The sequence below is a fragment of the Pseudophryne corroboree genome, chromosome 1 (assembly GCF_028390025.1).
Source record: "Pseudophryne corroboree isolate aPseCor3 chromosome 1, aPseCor3.hap2, whole genome shotgun sequence".
NCBI classification, from domain to species: domain Eukaryota; kingdom Metazoa; phylum Chordata; class Amphibia; order Anura; family Myobatrachidae; genus Pseudophryne; species Pseudophryne corroboree.
This window is the reverse complement of record NC_086444.1, coordinates 461,887,779-461,915,234: the sequence shown is the minus strand read 5'-3', so window position 1 is coordinate 461,915,234 and position 27,456 is coordinate 461,887,779. Positions and strand designations below refer to the sequence as shown.

At 45.7% G+C, this 27,456-nt stretch overlaps 1 long non-coding RNA gene across 1 annotated transcript in view; it reads right to left on the bottom strand.

Annotated features, from left to right (window-relative positions):
* LOC134903281 (uncharacterized) overlaps positions 1–26,696 on the bottom strand; it is a 41,851-nt gene extending 15,155 nt beyond the window's left edge. Inside the window, exon 1 of the long non-coding RNA XR_010175747.1 lies at positions 26,341–26,696. This is a non-coding gene — a long non-coding RNA (uncharacterized LOC134903281). The remainder of the gene's footprint in view (positions 1–26,340) is intronic.
* Between the last annotated feature and the right edge of the window lie 760 nt (positions 26,697–27,456).

The following is a 27,456-nucleotide window of genomic DNA, read 5'->3' as shown; positions in this document are numbered from 1 at the left end:
AAAATTGAAAATAAATTACACAAAAACATTTCTTAAACTACAACAGGATGTATCTAAAACCTATACTGACTTTCGCATTACACCTACTCTACATAACAAACAACAATATCTGACATCTAAAACGCATTTTAACGGATATCTTAATAAACAAGGGAATAGACAATTATATAATATCAATTATAGATACCACAAATTTGGCAACAAATCTGGGAAACTGCTCACTAATATACTTAATGGGGATAGATCCTCTGCGACAGTTTACCCTCTGAGACGCCCAGATGGTTCACTCACCTCCTCCAATAAACAAGCAGTAACAATTAGAGATGAGCGGGTTCGGTTTCTCTGAATCCGAACCCGCCAGAACTTCATGGTTTTTTTCACGGGTCCGAGCAGACTCGGATCTTCCCGCCTTGCTCGGTTAACCCGAGCGCGCCCGAACGTCATCATGACGCTGTCGGATTCTCGCGAGACTCGGATTCTATATAAGGAGCCGCGCGTCGCCGCCATTTTCACACGTGCATTGAGATTGATAGGGAGAGGACGTGGCTGGCGTCCTCTCCATTTAGATTATAAGAGACTGAGAGAGATTTACTGGAGCTGACTAGGAGGAGTACTGTTACTGTAGAAGTGTAGAGACTGAGTGGAGAGAGTTTACTAGTGAGGACAGTGCAGTTTACTTTATAATCCGTTCTCTGCCTGAAAAAAGCGATACACAGCACACAGTGACTCAGTCACATACCATATCTGTGTGCACTGCTCAGGCTCAGGCCAGTGTGCTGCATCATCTATTATCTATATATAATATTATATATATCTGTCTGACTGCTCAGCTCACACAGCTTATAATTGTGGGGGAGACTGGGGAGCACTACTGCAGTGCCAGTTATAGGTTATAGCAGGAGCCAGGAGTACATAATATATTATATAGTGAGTGACCACCAGACACACAGTGCAGTTTATTTAATATATCCGTTCTCTGCCTGAAAAAAGCGATACACACAGTGACTCAGTCAGTCACATACCATATCTGTGTGCACTGCTCAGGCTTAGGCCAGTGTGCTGCATCATCTATTATCTATATATAATATTATATATATCTGTCTGACTGCTCAGCTCACACAGCTTATAATTGTGGGGGAGACTGGGGAGCACTACTGCAGTGCCAGTTATAGGTTATAGCAGGAGCCAGGAGTACATAATATATTATATAGTGAGTGACCACCAGACACACAGTGCAGTTTATTTAATATATCCGTTCTCTGCCTGAAAAAAGCGATACACACAGTGACTCAGTCAGTCACATACCATATCTGTGTGCACTGTGCAGTGCACTGCTCAGGCTCAGGCCAGTGTGCTGCATCATCTATATATATTATATATCTGTCTGACTGCTCAGCTCACACAGCTTATAATTGTGGGGGAGACTGGGGAGCACTACTGCAGTGCCAGTTATAGGTTATAGCAGGAGCCAGGAGTACATATTATATTAAAATTAAACAGTGCACACTTTTGCTGCAGGAGTGCCACTGCCAGTGTGACTGACCAGTGACCTGACCACACTGACCACCAGTATAGTTAGTAGTATACTTATATTGTGATTGCCTGAAAAAGTTAAACACTCGTCGTGTGACTTCACTTGTGTGTGTTTTTTTTTTTTTATTCTATAAAAATAAAACTCATTCTGCTGACAGACAGTGTCCAGCAGGTCCGTCATTATATAATATATAATATATACCTGTCCGGCTGCAGTAGTGATATATATATATTTTTTATATCATTTATCATCCAGTCGCAGCAGACACAGTACGGTAGTTCACGGCTGTGGCTACCTCTGTGTCTCTGCACTCGGCAGGCAGTCCGTCCATAATTGTAATACCACCTAACCGTGGATTTTTTTCATTCTTCTTTATACATACATAGTTACATAGACATCTTCTCTTTATCAACCAGTCTATATTAGCTGCAGACACAGTACAGTACGGTAGTTCACGGCTGTGGCTACCTCTGTGTCTGCACTCGGCAGGCAGTCCGTCCATAATTGTATACCACCTAACCGTGGTTTTTTTTCATTCTTCTTTATACATACATAGTTACATAGACATCTTCTCTTTATCAACCAGTCTATATTAGCTGCAGACACAGTACAGTACGGTAGTTCACGGCTGTGGCTACCTCTGTGTCTGCACTCGGCAGGCAGTCCGTCCATAATTGTATACCACCTAACCGTGGTTTTTTTTCATTCTTCTTTATACATACATAGTTACATAGACATCTTCTCTTTATCAACCAGTCTATATTAGCTGCAGACACAGTACAGTACGGTAGTTCACGGCTGTGGCTACCTCTGTGTCTGCACTCGGCAGGCAGTCCGTCCATAATTGTATACCACCTAACCGTGGATTTTTTTCATTCTTCTTTATGCATACATAGTTACATAGACATCTTCTCTTTATCAACCAGTCTATATTAGCTGCAGACACAGTACAGTACGGTAGTTCACGGCTGTGGCTACCTCTGTGTCTGCACTCGGCAGGCAGTCCGTCCATAATTGTATACCACCTAACCGTGGATTTTTTTCAGTCTTCTTTATACATACATAGTTACATAGACATCTTCTCTTTATCAACCAGTCTATATTAGCTGCAGACACAGTACAGTACGGTAGTTCACGGCTGTGGCTACCTCTGTGTCTGCAGTCGGCAGGCAGTCCATAATTGTATACTAGTATCCATCTCCATTGTTTACCTGAGGTGCCTTTTAGTTGTGCCTATTAAAATATGGAGAACAAAAATGTTGAGGTTCCAAAATTAGGGAAAGATCAAGATCCACTTCCACCTCGTGCTGAAGCTGCTGCCACTAGTCATGGCCGAGACGATGAAATGCCAGCAACGTCGTCTGCCAAGGCCGATGCCCAATGTCATAGTACAGAGCATGTCAAATCCAAAACACCAAATATCAGAAAAAAAAGGACTCCAAAACCTAAAATAAAATTGTCGGAGGAGAAGCGTAAACTTGCCAATATGCCATTTACCACACGGAGTGGCAAGGAACGGCTGAGGCCTTGGCCTATGTTCATGGCTAGTGGTTCAGCTTCACATGAGGATGGAAGCACTCAGCCTCTCGCTAGAAAAATGAAAAGACTCAAGCTGGCAAAAGCAGCACAGCAAAGAACTGTGCATTCTTCGAAATCCCAAATCCACAAGGAGAGTCCAATTGTGTCGGTTGCGATGCCTGACCTTCCCAACACTGGACATGAAGAGCATGCGCCTTCCACCATTTGCACGCCCCCTGCAAGTGCTGGAAGGAGCACCCGCAGTCCAGTTCCTGATAGTCAGATTGAAGATGTCAGTGTTGAAGTACACCAGGATGAGGAGGATATGGGTGTTGCTGGCGCTGGGGAGGAAATTGACCAGGAGGATTCTGATGGTGAGGTGGTTTGTTTAAGTCAGGCACCCGGGGAGACACCTGTTGTCCGTGGGAGGAATATGGCCGTTGACATGCCAGGTGAAAATACCAAAAAAATCAGCTCTTCGGTGTGGAGGTATTTCACCAGAAATGCGGACAACAGGTGTCAAGCCGTGTGTTCCCTTTGTCAAGCTGTAATAAGTAGGGGTAAGGACGTTAACCACCTCGGAACATCCTCCCTTATACGTCACCTGCAGCGCATTCATAATAAGTCAGTGACAAGTTCAAAAACTTTGGGTGACAGCGGAAGCAGTCCACTGACCAGTAAATCCCTTCCTCTTGTAACCAAGCTCACGCAAACCACCCCACCAACTCCCTCAGTGTCAATTTCCTCCTTCCCCAGGAATGCCAATAGTCCTGCAGGCCATGTCACTGGCAATTCTGATGAGTCCTCTCCTGCCTGGGATTCCTCCGATGCATCCTTGCGTATAACGCCTACTGCTGCTGGCGCTGCTGTTGTTGCCGCTGGGAGTCGATGGTCATCCCAGAGGGGAAGTCGTAAGCCCACTTGTACTACTTCCAGTAAGCAATTGACTGTTCAACAGTCCTTTGCGAGGAAGATGAAATATCACAGCAGTCATCCTACTGCAAAGCGGATAACTGAGGCCTTGACAACTATGTTGGTGTTAGACGTGCGTCCGGTATCCGCCGTTAGTTCACAGGGAACTAGACAATTTATTGAGGCAGTGTGCCCCCGTTACCAAATACCATCTAGGTTCCACTTCTCTAGGCAGGCGATACCGAGAATGTACACGGACCTCAGAAAAAGACTCACCAGTGTCCTAAAAAATGCAGTTGTACCCAATTTCCACTTAACCACGGACATGTGGACAAGTGGAGCAGGGCAGGGTCAGGACTATATGACTGTGACAGCCCACTGGGTAGATGTATGGACTCCCGCCGCAAGAACAGCAGCGGCGGCACCAGTAGCAGCATCTCGCAAACGCCAACTCTTTCCTAGGCAGGCTACGCTTTGTATCACCGCTTTCCAGAATACGCACACAGCTGAAAACCTCTTACGGCAACTGAGGAAGATCATCGCGGAATGGCTTACCCCAATTGGACTCTCCTGTGGATTTGTGGCATCGGACAACGCCAGCAATATTGTGTGTGCATTAAATATGGGCAAATTCCAGCACGTCCCATGTTTTGCACATACCTTGAATTTGGTGGTGCAGAATTTTTTAAAAAACGACAGGGGCGTGCAAGAGATGCTGTCGGTGGCCAGAAGAATTGCGGGACACTTTCGGCGTACAGGCACCACGTACAGAAGACTGGAGCACCACCAAAAACTACTGAACCTGCCCTGCCATCATCTGAAGCAAGAAGTGGTAACGAGGTGGAATTCAACCCTCTATATGCTTCAGAGGTTGGAGGAGCAGCAAAAGGCCATTCAAGCCTATACAATTGAGCACGATATAGTAGGTGGAATGCACCTGTCTCAAGCGCAGTGGAGAATGATTTCAACGTTGTGCAAGGTTCTGATGCCCTTTGAACTTGCCACACGTGAAGTCAGTTCAGACACTGCCAGCCTGAGTCAGGTCATTCCCCTCATCAGGCTATTGCAGAAGAAGCTGGAGACATTGAAGGAGGAGCTAACACGGAGCGATTCCGCTAGGCATGTGGGACTTGTGGATGGAGCCCTTAATTCGCTTAACAAGGATTCACGGGTGGTCAATCTGTTGAAATCAGAGCACTACATTTTGGCCACCGTGCTCGATCCTAGATTTAAAGCCTACCTTGGATCTCTCTTTCCGGCAGACACAAGTCTGCTGGGGTTGAAAGACCTGCTGGTGACAAAATTGTCAAGTCAAGCGGAACGCGACCTGTCAACATCTCCTCCTTCACATTCTCCCGCAACTGGGGGTGCGAGGAAAAGGCTCAGAATTCCGAGCCCACCCGCTGGCGGTGATGCAGGGCAGTCTGGAGCGACTGCTGATGCTGACATCTGGTTCGGACTGAAGGACCTGACAACGATTACGGACATGTCGTCTACTGTCACTGCATATGATTCTCTCAACATTGATAGAATGGTGGAGGATTATATGAGTGACCGCATCCAAGTAGGCACGTCACACAGTCCGTACTTATACTGGCAGGAAAAAGAGGCAATTTGGAGGCCCTTGCACAAACTGGCTTTATTCTACCTAAGTTGCCCTCCCACAAGTGTGTACTCCGAAAGAGTGTTTAGTGCCGCCGCTCACCTTGTCAGCAATCGGCGTACGAGGTTACATCCAGAAAATGTGGAGAAGATGATGTTCATTAAAATGAATTATAATCAATTCCTCCGCGGAGACATTGACCAGCAGCAATTGCCTCCACAAAGTACACAGGGAGCTGAGATGGTGGATTCCAGTGGGGACGAATTGATAATCTGTGAGGAGGGGGATGTACACGGTGATACATCGGAGGGTGATGATGAGGTGGACATCTTGCCTCTGTAGAGCCAGTTTGTGCAAGGAGAGATTAATTGCTTCTTTTTTGGGGGGGTCCAAACCAACCCGTCATATCAGTCACAGTCGTGTGGCAGACCCTGTCACTGAAATGATGGGTTGGTTAAAGTGTGCATGTCCTGTTTTGTTTATACAACATAAGGGTGGGTGGGAGGGCCCAAGGACAATTCCATCTTGCACCTCTTTTTTCTTTTCTTTTTCTTTGCATCATGTGCTGATTGGGGAGGGTTTTTTGGAAGGGACATCCTGCGTGACACTGCAGTGCCACTCCTAAATGGGCCCGGTGTTTGTGTCGGCCACTAGGGTCGCTAATCTTACTCACACAGTCAGCTACCTCATTGCGCCTCTTTTTTTCTTTGCGTCATGTGCTGTTTGGGGAGGGTTTTTTGGAAGGGACATCCTGCGTGACACTGCAGTGCCACTCCTAGATGGGCCCGGTGTTTGTGTCGGCCACTAGGGTCGCTAATCTTACTCACACAGCTACCTCATTGCGCCTCTTTTTTTCTTTGCGTCATGTGCTGTTTGGGGAGGGTTTTTTGGAAGGGACATCCTGCGTGACACTGCAGTGCCACTCCTAGATGGGCCCGGTGTTTGTGTCGGCCACTAGGGTCGCTAATCTTACTCACACAGCTACCTCATTGCGCCTCTTTTTTTCTTTGCGTCATGTGCTGTTTGGGGAGGGTTTTTTGGAAGGGCCATCCTGCGTGACACTGCAGTGCCACTCCTAGATGGGCCCGGTGTTTGTGTCGGCCACTAGGGTCGCTAATCTTACTCACACAGCTACCTCATTGCGCCTCTTTTTTTCTTTGCGTCATGTGCTGTTTGGGGAGGGTTTTTTGGAAGGGACATCCTGCGTGACACTGCAGTGCCACTCCTAGATGGGCCCGGTGTTTGTGTCGGCCACTAGGGTCGCTTATCTTACTCACACAGCGACCTCGGTGCAAATTTTAGGACTAAAAATAATATTGTGAGGTGTGAGGTATTCAGAATAGACTGAAAATGAGTGTAAATTATGGTTTTTGAGGTTAATAATACTTTGGGATCAAAATGACCCCCAAATTCTATGATTTAAGCTGTTTTTTAGTGTTTTTTGAAAAAAACACCCGAATCCAAAACACACCCGAATCCGACAAAAAAAATTCGGTGAGGTTTTGCCAAAACGCGTTCGAACCCAAAACACGGCCGCGGAACCGAACCCAAAACCAAAACACAAAACCCGAAAAATTTCAGGCGCTCATCTCTAGTAACAATCTTGCAAGATTTTTATTCTAACCTCTATACACCGACCCCCTCAGTGAATAAGGACATTGATCACAATTCTGAACCTCCCAATCCTACTTTGCCACCTATCTCCTACCCAACTCTTACGGCTGACATGAGAGAAGAATTAGAGAAACCAATAACATCAGAGGAAATAACAAAAATAATTAAATCATTACAGTCACATAAAGCACCGGGCCCAGACGGATTTGGTGGAAATTTTTATAAATTAATGATCTCAGATATACTGGAAACACTAGTAAATGCGCTCAATCACATATTAGAACTCGAAACTCCTCCCCTTTACTTTAACGCAGCTTATATTAAAATATTACCCAAACCGGGAAAAGACCTATCGCTACCAGGGTCCTATCGACCCATATCACTACTAAATTCCGATTATAAGATCCTAGCTAGAGTTATAGCGAACAGACTCAAACATATCATGCCTAAGATTATACACCCAGACCAAACCGGCTTCATTTCAGGCAGACACTCGGTTTTAAACATTAGAAAGGTCATCTCCGCTGTACAGCACCTTCAATCATCCTCCAATAATATCCCCCCAGGCATAATCATGTCATTAGACGCAGAAAAAGGCTTTGACCTTGTCCTCTGGCCCCATTTATATGAAACATTGAACAATTTCGGGTTCACCCCCCGCTTTATCACCTTCATAAAAAAATTGTACACCAATCCACAATCTCAAGTTATGTGTAATGGCCAATTTTCAGACCGCTTCGAGCTCTTCAGAGGTACAAGGCAAGGATGCCCCTTATCTCCCATTTTGTTCGCCATAGCCATAGAACCCCTAGCAATCCTTCTTCGAGATTCCCCCCATTATACCGGCATTAAGATATCCACTTATGAATTAAAAATTTCTCTATTCGCAGATGACATGCTTCTCTTTGTTTCCAACCCCTTGACTTCTATCCCTTATATAATGAATATGATTAACAATTTTGGTAACAAATCAGGTTATAAATTCAACTTTGACAAATCTGAAATTCTACCTCTGGGCTCATATTCCCTTGATTTACACTCCTCACCGATATATAATAAATTTAAAATCAATCTATCCCACATAAAATATCTAGGAGTCTTCATTACACGAACCATAGACAAATTATATACCACTAATTTCACCCCTTTGATAAAAAAGATCACAACATTAATGGCCTCATGGCACTCTCTACCTCTTTCTCTCCTCGGTAGAGCTGCAGCAGTGAAAACAATAATATTTCCCAAAATATTCTACGCTATACAGATGCTACCCATAGCTCTAAACAACAGAGACATTATTACTATAAATTCTTCTATAAACACCTTTCTCTGGAAGGGCAAGAGGGCTAGAATATCACTCTCCAAATTGGTGCTTCCCAAATCCTTGGGATGACTCGATATACCCGACTTTAAATCATACTCCATTGCTGTCTTCTTCAGATACGCCAAAGACTGGCTACTGGAATCCTCCATATATACCGATGCCACACTGGATCTAGCACTATTCGAACCTTACTCCCCTTCAGCTCTATTACATTCTGCGACACCAAATATACCCAGAAATATATACACACATGTAATCTTTCATGATACCTACGTAAACTGGCTAAGCCTACATAAAAAATTAAAAAGGAATTTTAGATTCTCCCCATTTCTCCCTCTCTGGGGCAACCCTGAATTTCAGCCATCTCTTCACAACCCTGCCTTCCAGATGTGGAAACAAAAAGGGATAGCTCTTGTGAACAGGGTCTTTGACCCGGGAGGACACTTACACTCCTTTCAGGATTTACAACAGAAATTCTCGCTCCCAAACAACCTCTTTTACATATATCTCCAGATCAGACACTACATACAAGCTCTACCAATATCATTTCCCCTAATCCAAGAACAGCATGTTATCATTAAAATATTACAGGAAAAAGCTCACAAACCATACAAATTACGACAATTATACCCCTCTCTGACGGAAATGAATGTGAACGCATCCCTCCACTCCGTCAAATTCCTTGCCAGCTGGAAGACAGATATTCCCTCTTTGGCAGGCTCAGAAGACACCATACTCTCAACATACACCAAATCTAACAAATATCTACAATCAGCCTATCTTCAAGAAACCCATATTAGATGCTTACACAGGGCCTATATATCCCCAGCACAAAGAAAATATATGAACACTAGTGAGACTGGGAAATGTATTAAATGCTCCATGGCAAATGCAAAATTATTCCACTGTTTTTGGGATTGCTCTAAAGTTAGACGCTTCTGGGCCAAAACAATGGCTCACATTAATTCTATGCTTAACCTTTCTCTGATTCTCTCCCCTGACGCCTGCCTTTTATTCCATTTTGATAATTGGAACTTAGGCTCCCCAAAATATAGATTCATTCCTATCATCGTTATTATTCTCACAATTGCCAAAAAACTTATCTTGATTCATTGGATCAAGAAATCTGCTCCTACGATACTTGAGCTTAAAAGTAGATTACTACAAATATTATATTTTGATATTCGTTCTTCTGTGCTCAGTGATTCTGGAAATACCAGGACCCTTCACAACAGATGGGATCCATACATAAATTCCCTTGATGAAAGCGACATGAATAAATTATCTAAATATTTTGGAAATATAGAATGGCATAAGGCCCAGATTCTATTTAATACTCCTAACTAACAAATCTACATCACTAGGGTGTGCTGGTGTCCCCAGAATCACCATACTTATTAAGATGTACTATTTATTAGGGTAAATTACCTTACAGTGTCATAACTCCTTGCTCTCCCCCACACCTGGAATCCGTCCTTTTGTCCTCAGGAAGATACAACCAACAAACATGGAGTGATGACCCATATTAATCCTCAAGACTCTCTCTCCTCCCCCTCTTCCACTACAATGGATTCATTTTCTAACAATGACTCCCGCTGAAATACCATCACCAATTTGAATATTGCACCTTAGCATCCGTCATAATGTACTCTTCTCGACATCTCTATAACTCTCAACCCCCACCCCCCTCTTCCCTAATGTGTGTGTCTTGTCTGGTTTACATAGTTTTGATTTTAGATGTTTAGCGATACGATATGCCATGAAACTAGAATTTTAAGTTTCATTCTAAACTCTAATATTACACAGAAGTAAAATGTATTAAGAAATATAATGCACATCCCAGGACCCTGTATTTGATTATCTCTGCATCGCATGTTCTCACGCATATTGAATATCTGCTTATTGAATATTTCTATATAGACTTGTTATTGAAATTAATGTACCACTGAAAACTCCAATAAAAATGTTTTTGAAAAAAAAAAAAAAAAAAAAAGAAAGGGGCGGATGTTGCTCACTGGTCTTGTGAGGCCAAAGCGGCTTTTGCCCGTCTCAAAAGGGCATTTGTCTCGGCCAAGGTGCTGCGACACCCAGATCCAGAGCGTCCTTTTGTGATGGAGGTGGATGCCTCTGAGATGGGTATTGGGGCAGTGCTCTCTCAGATGGGGGTGTCTGATAATCGCCTTCATCCCTGTGCTTACTTTTCCCGTAAATTTTCGCCTGCCGAGATGAATTATGACGTGGGTAACCGGGAATTGTTGGCTATTAAGGATGCACTCGAGGAGTGGAGACACTGGCTTGAGGGGGCTAAGTTTGTGGTCTCAATTCTCACCGACCATAAAAATTTGGCATATTTAGAGCAAGCGAAGCGCCTCAATGCCAGGCAGGCACGATGGGCTTTGTTTTTCGCTCGCTTTAATTTTTTGATAACATATCGCCCTGGGTCAAAAAACATCAAGGCTGATGCGCTCTCGCGGAGTTTTGCTCCAATCCAGGAGACCACCGAGGAGCCATTGCCCATTGTGTCCCCATCATGTATTAAAGTGGGCATTACTCAGGACCTCTTGTCATTAGTCCTTAGAGCACAGGAGCAGGCTCCTCCAGACCTTCCGGTAGGTCTTTTGTTTGTGCCTCCTAGGTTAAGACAGCGAGTGTTCCTGGAATTCCATGCCAAGAAGTCGGCAGGTCACCCGGGTATTGCCAGAACTCGGGAGTTGCTATCTAGGGCGGTGTGGTGGCTTTCGGTTGCTAGGGATGTGGATCAGTGGGTTCGGGCATGTGACATCTGTGCCCAAAATAAGACTCCTAGAGGGGTTCCTGTTGGCCCATTACATCCACTCTCTATTCCATCTAAGCCATGGACCCACATTTCAATGGATTTTGTGGTGGACTTGCCCAAATCCTCGGGGATGACAGCCATCTGGGTTGTCGTTGACAGGTTTTCGAAGATGGCGCACTTCGTTCCATTGGTTGGGCTGCCATCGGCCAGATGCCTGTCTGAATTATTTATGCTGCATGTTGTGCGCCTCCACGGGTTGCCACTTGATGTGGTCTCTGACCGCGGATCCCAGTTTGTGGCCAAATTCTGGAGGGCATTTTGTTCCGATCTCCAGATTTCTGTCAGCTTGTCGTCAGGCTACCATCCGCAGTCTAATGGGCAGACTGAAAGGGTGAACCAGTCCTTGGAGCAGTTCCTCAGGTGTTATGTCTCCAAGTGTCAGACTGACTGGGTGGCTCATCTGTCCATGGCGGAGTTTGCCTATAACAACGCGGCTCACTCTGCTACAGGGATCTCTCCCTTCCTTTGTGTGTATGGGCATCATCCTAAGGCCAATTCTTTTGACCCGCTGGATTCCACGCCTGGTGGTTTCTCTGTGGTTTCGGTCCTTAGAGGTATTTGGAGGAAAGTGAAGAAAGCCCTTGTGTCTGTGTCATTAGTGACCAAAAGGGTTTTTGATAAGCGGAAAAGACCCTGCAGCTTCAAATTAGGAGACTTCGTCTGGTTGTCTACCAAGAATTTGAAGTTGAGACAGCCATCTCATAAGTTAGGCCCCCGGTTCATCGGTCCTTATAAGATCACTAGGGTTATCAATCCGGTGGCATTTCAGTTAGATCTACCCCGTTCTTTGGGTATCAATAAAACATTTCATTGTTCCCTTTTAAAACGGGCGATTAGTAATCCTTCTTCCAGTGGAAGACCTTCCCCTCTTCTGATACGTGGCCAGAGGGAGTTTGTTGTTGAAAGGATTCTTGACTCCAAGATGGTTCGGGGTCGGCTGTCATTTTTGGTGCACTGGAAGGGATATGGCCCGGAGGAGCGGTCGTGGGTGCGCAGTTGTGATCTTCATGCCCCCAGACTGTTACGCTCTTTCTTCTCGCAGTTCCCCGATAAACCCGGTGGTAGGGGTTCTTTGACCCCTCGTCAGAGGGGGGGTACTGTTAGGGTCTCCTGCTCTGTGCTGCCACGTCGTCATGGCAACCGGGAGACAAGTGCTAGCGGAGTAACCTGAGCGTAGCTGATACTCCGGTTCGGGTCTTTTGCTGTGCAGTGGTTACAGGCTCTGTGCACGGCAGGGGATCCGGTGCTGGTTTTTGTGCTCACAGTCTGTGAGGTCTGAGTGGGGCGTGGACAGCACCTGCTATATAAACCCTCTTCTCAGGTTAGGCAGATGCTGCTGAATCTTTGTTGGTTAGTCAGTTCCTGAAAGCTAGCTAGTACTGTGTAAACTTTGTATTTGTTTGTTGCTTACTGCAAATAGGCCTTGGGATTTGGTATTACACTCTGCCAATCCAGACCTAGCAGTAAGACTGGAGTCAGTCGTTTAACCTGCTGGGGTTCTTTTGCTACTCTGTGAACCTAGCAAGTTTGCGGCTGTATTCTCAGACTTGCCTGCCAAAATCCTTTCTCACTGTGCAAGGTGTTCAGGTGTCAGTTTAGTGGCAGTAAGCTGAACCAGTGCACTGCAAGTGAGGACTAGGATTGTGGAGACTCTCCTTGTGTCTATTATTCCATCTCTGACCAAGGAGTTTACTGCCACACCCGTTGGTAACCCTTTAGGGTTTTGCTGTTGCCCTTAGCAACAGCATTTCGGGTTTTCTACGTATTAAATCACTACATCTCGCTTCTTTCCATCTGAGCATTCCTAATACTAGGGAGACACCCAGTTTCTTAGCCTTTGGGCTTCTCTGTTCACTTTGTGTTTATTTTGTTACCCTATCACCTTCTGTGTATGTAATTTCATATTCCCCAGTCTGTCTGTGAGTTCATTTGTTTTGCATCCCTCACCGTTCAGACACCAGTACATTCCTGCTGGCACTGGTGTGCATAACAGTTTAAGCATCTTTGTATCCGGTGTGGCGGTCCACACCCGATCACAGATTGCACACGTGTGGTCGGTGGGGGAGGAGGGGGAGAAGCAGGCCAGCAACACCGTGGTCCCGCGGTGGCCAACGCTGAATAGAACCCCCACACCGATCTGTTTGGAGGCGTTGTCGGGATGGCGTGGTGCCTACCCCGATCGTGAAACGGCAGGATTAATAAGGGCTGGTTTCTCTGAAGGTTTCGGCCTGCCAATAACTGGGGAAGTTAAGTCGGGAACAGGCCGAAATTTGCGCTCGGTAAAAGAGTTTCCTCTGATTGCGGGAGAAGGTGAAGAGGGAAGTGGCGTTGGGACGTAGGTCGGGTCCATTCGCATACCCCCCCCCCCCCCGGTCGAAGGCCTATTGCTGTCACCCGTGGGGGTAGTTCCTAAGAAGGCCTCGGGGAAATTTAGGCTTATTCAGCATCTATCATCTCCTGAGGGTTTTTCTGGGAATGTTGCCATAGAGAGCGGCCTCTGCAGCGTTAATTATCAATCATTCGAGTCCGCATTGGACGTGGTTCGTGCGTTCGGATCGGGAGCCCTCATGTGTAAGTTAGGTGGGGAGTCAGCAATTTGGTTATTGCCGTTACATCCGTCGGCATTTAGGTACATGGGCTTTTTGCTGGACGACGGGTACTATGTCGAGAAGTGCCTTCCGAAGGGTTGCTTCATTTCCTGTGCATATTTTGGACGATTTCGTTCATTTCTGCATTGGTGTGTGGTAAAGAACTCGGGAGAGGAGGGAGTGGCGCATTACTTGGCAGACTTCCTCATGATGGGTCCAGCAGGTTCCCCGCGTTGAGCGGGGCTTCTGGAGAATGCAGAAACAACGTTTCGGTCTCGTGGGGTCCCCATTGCGGACGACAAAACGGAAGGTCCCTCGGAGGTCATAACCTATTTGGGTATCGAAATTGATGCCTTGGTCGGTTTGTGTCGGCTTCCTCGGGATAAGGTAGCGATGAGGGTTTTCTGCTGGCCTTGGCGGGGGTAAGGTTATACTTCGATAGGCCCAAACGCTGTTGGGTTGGTTTAACTTTGCCTGCCGTGTTATTCCATTGGGTAGAATAATTTGCAGAAAGCTTGATAGAGCGACGGTGGGAGTGCGACGTGCCCATCACTATATTCGGTTATCCATGAAGATTCGTAGGGATCTTCTGATTTGGGACATGTTTCTAGCTAACTTTAACGCGGTTTGTATTTGGCTGTCACCCCCCATCGCCAGTCCGGTTCTCCAGCTCTTCACAGATGCGGCTGGCCCCCGCAGGGTTTCGTGCGGTATTTCATGGTACTTGGTTGCAGCTCCCTGGCCTGCGGAATGGGTGACGCGAGGGCTGACGGTGAACATGCTGCTGCTCGAGGTTTTTTCCTATAATGGTTGCACTTGAGATGTGGGCCCCAGAGCTGGAGGGCGGGCAGGTGGTGTTCTGATACGATGACCCCGGAGTGGTGCAGGCCATTATTAGACAGCGCCCTACGTCTCTTCCAGTTATACGGGTGTTGATGCAGATAGTATTGCGTTGCCTGGAGAGCAATATCATGCTTAGAGCACAACATGTCCCAGGGGTGGATAACTGCATTGCCGTTCCTTGGCCCGGCGACCTATGCAGCTTACCTGTCCGCGTGGGACCAGTGGACTAAAATTTTGATCCGCAATTTCGTTGGGGAGTTGTACGCGTCAGGAAGAGTCAGGACATACGTCGTCAAGCTAATGGCGGGGATATCCTACTTCCTCCGCTTACGGGGGAACGGGATGTCACCTAATCTTTCTTCTAATCGCGGGTCCTACAGGGTTGGGCTCGCTCGGCGCCTACTCCTCCGGACACGCGATTGCCGGTAGACGGGCCTCTGCTTTGCAAGCTACTGAGGGTGATGCCATCGATTTGAGCTTCACGCTTTGAAGCGGCATTATTCAGACTGGCATTCGCCGTGGCGTTCCATGGGGTGTTGAGGGTGGGGGAGTTGGTTGCCTCTTCGAGGCGATCGCTTTCCCCGCTTATCACGTCTCATGTGATCCTTCAAACCAATACGTTATGGTGCCGGGTGCAGCGGTCCGGGATGGGTCGGAGTGGTAGAGGACATTGGACTTCCATGGGTTCATGGATTTAAATCATGGGATTTATCCAGATATAGAGAGGAGACTAAATTAAAATCTCCACAGAGAATTAAGGAAGAAAGGTCACAGTTATAGAGTTTAGACATTAGTGAGGTGAAAAAGGTTTTTTTATAAGCATTAGGGGCATAGGCATTACATATGTAATAAGGTTTACAACCCAAATTAAAATTAATAATCACGTATCTGACGTCTGGATCAGCATCCACCGACAAAACTTCAATGGAAAGAGAACGTCTCGCTAAAATTGCCACTCCGCAGGACTTTGAATTAAGAGAAGCTGCTCCTAATAAGGACCAATTCAGCATCTGTAATTTTCTGGTTTCCTGTAGAACCAGGTGTGTCTCCTGTAAACATGCAATATCAATATGGTTTTTATTCAAATAAGACAATATCTTCCGCCTCTTAGCTGGTGTGTTAATACCTCCTACATTAAAAGTACATATCTTAAGTGTAGCCATACCACAGAAAAGAAAAATGCATCATCTGGCAAAGGGAAAGCATGGTATGATAACACATCCCTATAAGAGTAAGAAGGAAGTGGGGGGGGGACAAAACATGAGGAAAGAAGACCACGACAGGGAGTACAAACAAAAAGAAATTGAGAGAGAGAAAATCAGACAGCAGAGAGAGGAGTAATGAGACAAACATTACACAAAAATGTAAATAGTAATAAACAGACTTCGGGTGAAGCAAAAACAGTTGGTGCTTATAACCATATAATACCAACATAAGGGCGGGACTACTCCGTTACCGCCTGCAATATTGAAATAACATAACTATGAAGAAAACATTTAGTCAAGCTCATTAAATGATCACTATAACAAAAGAATTGAAACAAAGTGGTACATCTTTGCCTAGATCAGACAGCCATAGCGTAATTAAACCCACAAGGGGCATGGCAGGAATCTGAAAAGAAACAAGTGGAAGGAATCATCCCTCTGGGTCGTCAGAAATATCTCATGCAAGAGAGTCAGCCTCCACTATTAGAAAGGTTTCAGCGTCTCCGGGGGTGGTAAAGTCAATGAAGGAGGATCCCTGAAATATTCTGAGTCGTGCTGGATACATCATAGCGAATTTACGTTTGTTTTTAACCAGGAAGGCACAAATGGGGTTAAAGGCTTTGCGTAGGCGAGAGAGTTCTGCTGAGTAGTCTTGAAAAATCCGCAAAGCGGAACCTTCCCACTGGAGATCTATTTTGCGAGAAGCCTTCCATATGGCATTTTTGTGAAGAAAGTTCAGGGTTTTTAAAATAACCACCCGTGGCTTATTAGAACCCGCTTGTGCCTGGTCTCCCATCCTGTGTACACGCTCAATTACCATGCCTGCACAATCAGCCTCAATGTTGAGCAATTTCGGTAAGGTGTGACGAACAAAATTTTCCAAACCCGGGCCTTTAAATGATTCTGGTAAACCTATTATGTGTAAGTTACACCTGCGTGTGTGATTTTCAATATTGTCCATTTTATCAAGGAGATGTTTATTGTCTTTCTCCAAGCGACCCACAGTGTACTTCAATCTATCTACATCGTCCATAGTGACCCCTAAATTTCTCTCGGTATCTGATACCCTGCTAGAAAGATGCTGCAGTTGTACAGTGATGTCCCCAACTGCTTTCTGCAGCAGAGGGGCCATAGTATCATGAATGGCTGCCACCATATCTCTATATGTCAGGGAGGCATTGGGGGAGTCAATATCATCACGCACCTGGAATTGTGAGTCGTCAGAGGCTGCCTTAACTGGTTTCTTTGCAGCAGGTTTCACAGGGCTGGAATCGGCTACTGGTTGTTGAGGACTGATCAGCGCAGCGTTTTTCCTGCCTGGGAGGCAGCGCAGGTGGCGGGATTTTGGACAGGGCCGGCGGGCCCAGAAACTTCTCCATAGTGCGCTGAGAGAGTGCAGTGTCAGCAACCTGGCCTGCACCAAAGATTTCACTGAGGCCTAGGGTGGGATGATGGCGCAGGTCTCACCAATATGAAGGGCCACACGTGCAGAGAGGTACAGCTGTTAGCGGCACTGGCCGGGGCTAAGGTGCACTCCGGTGATGATCCTCAGTGGGGTCAGAGTGAAGCGGAGCGAGCGGCGGGTGCTGATTCCAGTGTCAGCCAAAGCCGCCGGGTCACGGAGCACGGCCGTCCGCAGCAGCACAGGCCGTATCCGAAGTGCACTGTGTTAGCGTGTCACAGTACGAGCGGCTTGCGGGGCGGGAGGGAGGGGATCGGGTAGCGGGCAATAACCCAAGCAGCGGTCTATGATTTAGGGGCAAAGCGACCCTTAAATGAGCTGGGATGCTGGCCACAACGGAGGAGCGCATAGGAGCTGCTGCTTACTCCGCCATGCCGGAACCGGAAGTCCGATAGCTTTGACATTCTTACCGTCATTTAATTTTTAACGTGTGTTTGAGCTAGTCTTTATTGTTTTCAAATTTCACAGCAGCTCAGAGTATTTAAGTTAATTTACTGATCTCTTGTGGGAAGCAATGACTTCCTCACTCGTGCAGTTAGAGAGTACAGAGCTTCATGGGACCAGGGCAGTTTCTTTATGTGAGGAGTGGATATGGAGAAAAGCTGGAAGACTAAGGCTGGGATATAATTAAGTCCGAGTTCAGAGGCCCCGCGGGATGCCGGCCGGATTTGGACGCTTTTTTTTTTTAAAGGGGCAAGGCTGTGACCTGCTACAGATTATGCACATGTTGTGTCTCTTCCTTTATATTGTGACCAGTCGAGCCTGTCATAGCCTGTGGTAGTTTGCTGATTGTGCACAGGGTTGCAGTTCATCCCATGTATTATCTGTAAGAAGCCCAGGATATGAGCACTCACATTCCCCCCCAGGTGGCTAACCCTAACCCCAGTACTATCGTGATCCATTGGGATTCTCTTGGGATTCCACAGACTGCTGGGATCCTGACTGCAGCCCCCTCTTGGAGCTACATACTATTTGGAGTTGCATGCAACTTCATATATTTCCAACTCAAACACGACGTTTTTGCACCAAGCATTTTATCTGTATGTTTTAAAAGCAAATGTGTCCAACTTTACATGAATCCTCATTTCACTACCAAAATGGAACACCAACAAAAAGTGTACTGATAACCCTTGTGCTATCATGATTCTTTTGAATGTCTAAATTATACATTGATACAACTTCTCCTATTATCTGTAACTTTGTGGAGTCTGGGACTCCAGGTCGACAAAAAAAAAGGTTAACACACCTTAGGTCGACGCCAATTGGTCGACACACCTTAGGTCGACATGGACAAAATGTCGACAGGAACAAGGTCGACATGGAAAAAGGTCGACATGAGTTATTTATGTTTTTTTGGTGTCGTTTTCTTCGTAGAGTGACCGGGAACCCCATTTAGTGCACCGCGTTCCCTCGCATGGCTCGCTTCGCTCGCCATGCTTCGGGCATGGTGCCTTCGCTCCGCTACCTCTTCGCTCGGCACAGATTACCGTTCCAATCGTAGTCCACGTGGATCGTTAAGTATGAAAAGGTTCCAAAAAAGAAAAAAAATTGTGAAAAACCCATGTCGACCTTTTTCCATGTCGACCTTGTTCATGTCGACATTTTGTCCATGGCGACCTAAGGTGTGTCGACCAATTGGCGTCGACCTAAGGTGTGTCGACCTTTGTGTTGTCGACCTGGAGTCCGGATACCAACTTTGTGTAGGTGTCATGCCTTTCTCTGAGAAGTTTCATGTTCATTTATGGTCAATAGTGACTGGAAACGCTACCTCAGGGGACACTCTACAGTCTCCTGTGTCAATGTTAACCATTAGGGGATGTTGTCTTTTGCCCAGACTTTCATTACACATCAGCTTAGCTGCTGTTCATCTGACAAACTGGTTTAAGTTTTGGTGGCCAAAAGAGTCCTACAAGGTAAAAGGTGGTCTCACTGGACCAGGTCCGGCGACAGGGGGGTCAAAGGGGACACCTTTACTGGGTCCCAGGGATCAGAGAGGCCCCAAGGATAAACCACTTAGTGCCCAGCAAGAATGTGAGCCGTCTTGTCCAAATAGGGCAGCGAGCTGTAGGCTGTATGGGTGCAGCCTCAGAGTGACAGGAGCCTCTCACACAGAGCTGTCTTAACAGCAGTGTAGGCCCCTGGGCACAGCAATGCACTGGGGCCCCTCTACTCACCCATCAGCGGTAGGGGTGGGGGGTGCTGTCAGCGGCAGCTTTGGGGGTAGGGGGGTTCTATCTTTTGCTCATCATGTAGGACCTGGAGAAATAATTTCTGCTAATTTCTCCTTTACTGCACAAATGGGGCGGGAAGGAGAACACTAAACTGTAGAAGGGGACATTGTGCTGAATGAAGGGGCCCTGGTACATGGCTTCCAGGGTGGTAGGGGGGTGTTTAATACACAGGGGAGGGGTGATTAGTGGAGAGGGCTTAATATTTATCATTTCTGGGAGTTAGGGCAGCTTGCTTTACTGCAGATATCTCCAGTTCCTGGAATTAGATTTCTTAGCTTTAATGGGATAAAAAAAAACGAGAGAGTGCCACCTTTCAGGAGGTACTGGGGACTTGGGGATCAGACTTCAGGAGCCAGAACAATCCACCAACAAAAATATAAAAGTGCATACCAGGCGTGTGGAGCTGGAGCAGAGACCAGCTGCTTGAAGGCTGATATCTCTGGTTCTGGGCATACTAGAGACAAGCGGTCAGTGTCCACTGAAAGGGGAGAGTCCCAGCTTTTGGAGAGTACCTCAGAAAAACTGTAAGTCAGACAGAACCCTAGATATCTGGCTGGGAAGAATAATTAACAGGCTTGGATGGGGACCACTGCTTTGAAGTCGGATATCTCCGGTTCCCCAGGGCCGATTTTCAAAAATCTGGTACCCCTGGAAAGAGGGGACCCTCAGCTATCAGCCTAGGGCCCTTTTACTCCTAGGGCCCTTGGGCAAGAGCCCATTGAGCCCATACGAAAAGACGGCCCTGCTCTCACACACAGTGACTGTGCGTCGTGAGTGTTCACTCGCTCTTCCGGGTTCAGCTCTGTTGCAGGCAGTTACGGACATGACAGCAGCTCCGCTGGCCAGGATTCCTGTGCCTCTTCTGGTGGGGTCTGCTGTGCGGTGTTCGGGTCTGGGTACTGAGGAGTGCAGCACAGGTGAGTCTCTCACCAGGGCTTGGTGAGGGGATACAGGGCTTTGGGATGAGGTGGGAGAGCTGGGAATGCAGCATGGAGTCATTGGGGAGAGACAGACAGTGAGGTGTGTGGGAGAAAAAAAGGAGAGAGGGAGACACAGACTGTGGTGTGTATCGGGGAGTAAGGAGAGATATATACGCATGTATTTATTTATTAACAGTTTCTTATATAGCGCAGCAAATTTTGTTGCGCTTTAACATATACCTGAGGGTGCCCCAGAGATATCACTGTACTGGGCCCCAAGATTTCTGTTGCTGACCCTTCACTGGACATAGTAATAGTAATATGGGTTAATAAGTATTTGAGCTGGAGAGCTCTGATTTTCCATTCTGCATTGTTGGGAGGTATGCTTATAAAACATCAGCAAGATGAGCAGTTTATCTGCCAATGATGAAGCACCCCTGTCTCAACCACATTAAGGTCTCTTACTCTGGGACTGAGAGAGAATTACAGATATTTGATATAAATGTAAATCTCTGATGTTTGTAGATCTGCGCATGTGCAGGAGCCGCATTATACACGTGCCGATCTGTTTCTGTGATGTCGGTCGCAGTGCCCCAAAAATCACAGTTTGACTGAAAAGCTGCTGGCATTTGGGGGCGGTGATGGGTAGCATTTCAGGGATGTGTCAGCTCCATTTTCTGGGTGTGTGGAAGCTAGTGACTGCGTCCTTGGATGTGTCCTTCCCTGGATCTGGCAGTGTGATTTCCCCGGACATCCTGAATAACCCGAATTTTACTCAGATGTCCAGTGTTCACGCAGATGATCCGATGCTGCATTCTCTGACGCAGCAGCAGATCTATTTACACAAGGCGCCTCCTGCAGCATTTACATATTGTCACAGCCACTGCGCACAAAGAGACAGCAGCGGTAACAATAGCGCCAACTTCTGAATCAGCCCATCTATTCAAGATAGCCAAAATAGTGGGCGTCTGGACAGCAGCAGCATTTTATATATGGCCCTAAACATGATGGGATTTTCACTGCATTCAGGTGCCTTGTTTCAGTATACTTTACATTCTTCGTTTACTCTAGTGTTTCTGTGATGTTTTCAGGTGTATTGACAATTTCAACCTTGATATAAACAGTTATTAAATAAAAGCTATTTCTAGGAATTGCTTAGTTCCTAAATACTTATATATTTAAATAACAAACTTTCTTGTTGTCAGCTGGCTTTAGTTTCAGTCTGCAAAATAAATAGCAACTCCTGTCTTGTAAATCCTGGAAAACTGGATGCTTTCTAATCATACCCCTTTCACACCGCGCATATAACCTGGCATCGACCCAGTATATTGGCAGGTTAACACTAGAGATGAGCGCCTGAAATTTTTCGGGTTTTGTGTTTTGGTTTTGGGTTCGGTTCCGCGGCCGTGTTTTGGGTTCGAACGCGTTTTGGCAAAACCTCACCGAATTATTTTTGTCGGATTCGGGTGTGTTTTGGATTCGGGTGTTTTTTTCCAAAAACACTAAAAAACAGCTTAAATCATAGAATTTGGGGGTCATTTTGATCCCAAAGTATTATTAACCTCAAAAACCATAATTTACACTCATTTTCAGTCTATTCTGAATACCTCACACCTCACAATATTATTTTTAGTCCTAAAATTTGCACCGAGGTCGCTGTGTGAGTAAGATAAGCGACCCTAGTGGCCGACACAAACACCGGGCCCATCTAGGAGTGGCACTGCAGTGTCACGCAGGATGTCCCTTCCAAAAAACCCTCCCCAAACAGCACATGACGCAAAGAAAAAAAGAGGCGCAATGAGGTAGCTGTGTGAGTAAGATTAGCGACCCTAGTGGCCGACACAAACACCGGGCCCATCTAGGAGTGGCACTGCAGTGTCACGCAGGATGGCCCTTCCAAAAAACCCACCCCAAACAGCACATGACGCAAAGAAAAAAAGAGGCGCAATGAGGTAGCTGACTGTGTGAGTAAGATTAGCGACCCTAGTGGCCGACACAAACACCGGGCCCATCTAGGAGTGGCACTGCAGTATGTATGTATAAAGAAAGAAAAAAAAACCACGGTTAGGTGGTATATACAATTATGGACGGGCTGCCGAGTGCCGACACAGAGGTAGCCACAGCCGTGAACTACCGCACTGTACTGTGTCTGCTGCTAATATATAGACTGGTTGATAAAGAGATAGTATACTCGTAACTAGTATGTATGTATAAAGAAAGAAAAAAAAACCACGGTTAGGTCACTGGTATATACAATTATGGACGGGCTGCCGAGTGCCGACACAGAGGTAGCCACAGCCGTGAACTACCGCACTGTACACTGGTTGATAAAGAGATAGTAGTATACTCGTAACAACTAGTATGACGACGGTATAAAGAATGAAAAAAAAACCACGGTTAGGTTGTATATAATACAATTATGGTTGGACGGACTGCCTGCCGAGTGCCGACACAGAGGTAGCCACAGCCGTGAACTACCGCACTGTACACTGGTTGATAAAGAGATAGTAGTATACTCGTAACAACTAGTATGACGACGGTATAAAGAATGAAAAAAAAACCACGGTTAGGTGGTATATAATACAATTATGGTTGGACGGACTGCCTGCCGAGTGCCGACACAGAGGTAGCCACAGCCGTGAACTACCGCACTGTACACTGGTTGATAAAGAGATAGTAGTATACTCGTAACAACTAGTATGACGACGGTATAAAGAACGAAAAAAAAAACCACGGTTAGGTGGTATATATTATAATACAATTATGGATGGACGGACTGCCTGCCGAGTTCCGACACAGAGGTAGCCACAGCCGTGAACTACCGCACTGTACACTGGTTGATAAAGAGATAGTAGTATACTCGTAACAACTAGTATGACGACGGTATAAAGAACGGAAAAAAAAACACGGTTAGGTGGTATATATTATAATACAATTATGGATGGACGGACTGCCTGCCGAGTTCCGACACAGAGGTAGCCACAGCCGTGAACTACCGCACTGTACACTGGTTGATAAAGAGATAGTAGTATACTCGTAACAACTAGTATGACTGACTATGACGGTATAAAGAATGAAAAAAAAACCACGGTTAGGTGGTATATATTATAATAATACAATTATGGATGGACGGACTGCCTGCCGAGTTCCGACACAGAGGTAGCCACAGCCGTGAACTACCGCACTGTACACTGGTTGATAAAGAGATAGTAGTATACTCGTAACAACTAGTATGACTGACTATGACGGTATAAAGAATGAAAAAAAAACCACGGTTAGGTGGTATATATTATAATACAATTATGGATGGACGGACTGCCTGCCGACTGCCGACACAGAGGTAGCCACAGCCGTGAACTACCGCACTGTACACTGGTTGATAAAGAGATAGTAGTATACTCGTAACAACTAGTATGACACTATGACGGTATAAAGAATGAAAAAAAAACCACGGTTAGGTGGTATATATTATAATACAATTATGGATGGACGGACTGCCTGCCGACAGCCGACACAGAGGTAGCCACAGCCGTGAACTACCGCACTGTACACTGGTTGATAAAGAGATAGTAGTATACTCGTAACAACTAGTATGACTGACTATGACGGTATAAAGAATGAAAAAAAAACCACGGTTAGGTGGTATATATTATAATAATACAATTATGGATGGACGGACTGCCTGCCGAGTTCCGACACAGAGGTAGCCACAGCCGTGAACTACCGCACTGTACACTGGTTGATAAAGAGATAGTAGTATACTCGTAACAACTAGTATGACTATGACGACGGTATAAAGAAAGAAAAAAAAATACCACGGTTAGGTGGTATATAATTATACAATTATGGATGGACGGACTGCCTGCCGAGTGCCGACTGCCGACACAGAGGTAGCCACAGCCGTGAACTACCGCACTGTACTGTGTCTGCTGCTAATATAGACTGGTTGATAAAGAGATAGTATACAACAATATACTACTATACTGGTGGTCAGGCACTGGTCACCACTAGTCACACTGGCAGTGGCACTCCTGCAGCAAAAGTGTGCACTGTTTAATTTTAAATTAATATAATATTATGTACTCCTGGCTCCTGCTATAACAACCTGCAGTGCTCCCCAGTCTCCCCCACAATTATTATAAGCTTTTATACATTGATGTGCAGCACACTGGGCTGAGCTGAGTGCACACAGACTGAGTCACACTGTGTGACTGCTGTGTATCGTTTTTTTCAGGCAGAGAACGGATATAGCAGAGAACGGATATATTAAATAAAAGTTAACTTAACAACAACTGCACTGGTCACTGTGGTAAACTCTGTCTGCACAATCTCTCTCTCTCTCTCTCTCTTCTAATCTATTCTAATGGAGAGGACGCCAGCCACGTCCTCTCCCTATCAATCTCAATGCACGTGTGAAAATGGCGGCGACGCGCGGCTCCTTATATAGAATCCGAGTCTCGCGAGAATCCGACAGCGTCATGATGACGTTCGGGCGCGCTCGGGTTAACCGAGCAAGGCGGGAAGATCCGAGTCGCTCGGACCCGTGAAAAAAAAAGTGAAGTTCGTGCGGGTTCGGATTCAAAGAAACCGAACCCGCTCATCTCTAGTTAACACAGGTCGCAGTGCGGCGTGAAAGGGTCACGCCAGAAATCCCGGATCGCCTGACCCTGTAATTCAACCCGGGTTATAAGAAGGGTTATTCCCAGGTAATTACCAGGTCAGGCGCAGTGTTAATGGGTTACCCCGCGGGTTACTCTGACGCGTAGATTATGTCATCTAGCAGCACCGCCTCCATCCCCGCCCCTAATGCCGGCTCCATCCCCGCCCCCAGATGGCGGTGTGTTAGGGACCAATTCCGGATTCCACTCGGGAAGGACCCGTTTAAAATTCCCCGGTGGAACCCGACACTGCTATCTGAAAGCGGCATAAGGTAGCAATATGCTATTTCAGATATGTCATTAACCTTACTCTTATTATAATGACATAAACAAATTCTGAACATTAGCATAATGAAATTATTTCAGAAGTTTATAACAGAATTGCATAAAATATACTTTATTAAAGCTTAATAGGGTTATCTTATTTAGATTAAGAGGTTGATAATGCATATGTGTTAGAGAATCTCTCTATTAGGTGCAGTTAAACACAAACAATACAAGTATGTTACACAGCAGTAGGAAGGAGGCTGCTGGGAGAAAACACCTGAGGTATGTAGGCTAATCAGGTCTTAACCCACCTCAGAGTATCCTGTTGCAAATCCAGCAAAGGACATCTGCTGCATTCACTGTATTCAGTGTCACTGATGTACCGACATAAAGTATTAATATGAAGACACAGCTTTAATGGTATCACTGAGTAAGAGTGGGCAAGACCTCTGCTATAATGTAAAATAGTATTACACATGAACTCAGATCTCAGCCCTGAATGTATCTCCAGGAAAGCAGCCTTATTTCAGAATAGTTTTTTGTACCATATACACCTTGAGTAATAGATGTGTTATTTGTAATACTTTCTATTGCTATAGCCAACTCAACAGACAACAACATTTCAATGATTTATATGGCCTACACATTTAAAATAAAATTACATCCCAATAATTTCATGGTTACAAGTAATACCCCATCCAAAACATTATACCAGTTTTTCACTGCTGCAATAACCTAGGTTAACCCGTGTCACGCTTCAGTGGAAAAGGGTCTCTGAAAAATAACCCAAGTTCAGTGACCCAGGAATGCAACTGAGGTACCTACCGGGTAACAGGGCAGTTTAAAAGGGTAAATTGGGTCCCAATAAAAGCACAGGGAGAGCCGTATGACTGGCACTTGGAGTCTTGTGTGGAGTCTGGATCACGTGTCTTGCTGCACTGTGCATGCACTGCAAAGGTCCTGTGCAGTGCTGTTTAGTAGCAGTTGGATTAATAGCCACTGACTATTTTAGAAGATAACAGGGAGAGTGATGTCTAAAATGCAGAAGAGTCACAACTGTTTTGGGAGGTGTCGCAGCTAGTGACTGCGTCTTCTTATGCAGTGCTTCTGGCCCCAGCATCTCAGTTGCAATGGACATACTGAGCATTAACAGGATTGCAAGAGGTCCGATGGTGCGACCAATGTTCTCAATGTGCGAGTGAAGCTATGCCTTAGGACACAAGCGGCGGATATATATATATATATATATGTGTATATATATATATATATATATATATATACGCCAGTGGGTGTCTCTATACAAAGAGACGGCTCCTGCGACATTAGCGTATCCTCTCAGATCCACTATGACAGAAGACGCAGCACTGAGCCGATTTGCACCGACCTCTGATCAGACCCAGTGAGAGCCCACACAATATCTGTGATGGGGTTTTCTACCCAAATATAAATTTTCTTTCTTTATCATTGGACCATTATTAATGGCCAGTCTGATGATGCAATATTTCTAAATGCCCGTCACTATAATGCTACAACCTGTGGTCTAGTGGCAGCCATAGAGGCAAGAGCTGTATCCAGTGCTTTGTGGATCCACGCTCACTGCAATAGTTCATACTAAACCATGTATGCCTGTAATGCATGATCATCGCTTCCACATAAGAAATGGCTAATGCTAGGCCATTATATTGTGGAATCAGTAGGACGTCCCTATATTGGCACACACACTATTCAGAAGCAGATAAGATGTGTATTAGGCTTCCTCTGCTGTTTTGTGCTAAAAGACCCAGAAAAACAATCCAGCATGAAACCCTTTGTACACAGAAAAAAAAAAAAAAACACAAAATGCACTGTAAATTTGTTACAATGGATTAGCCATTAATTTGCAAAATACCTCTGGTTACTATGGAGTTAACATTGGTCCTTCAGAGGTCTGAGGGCATCATT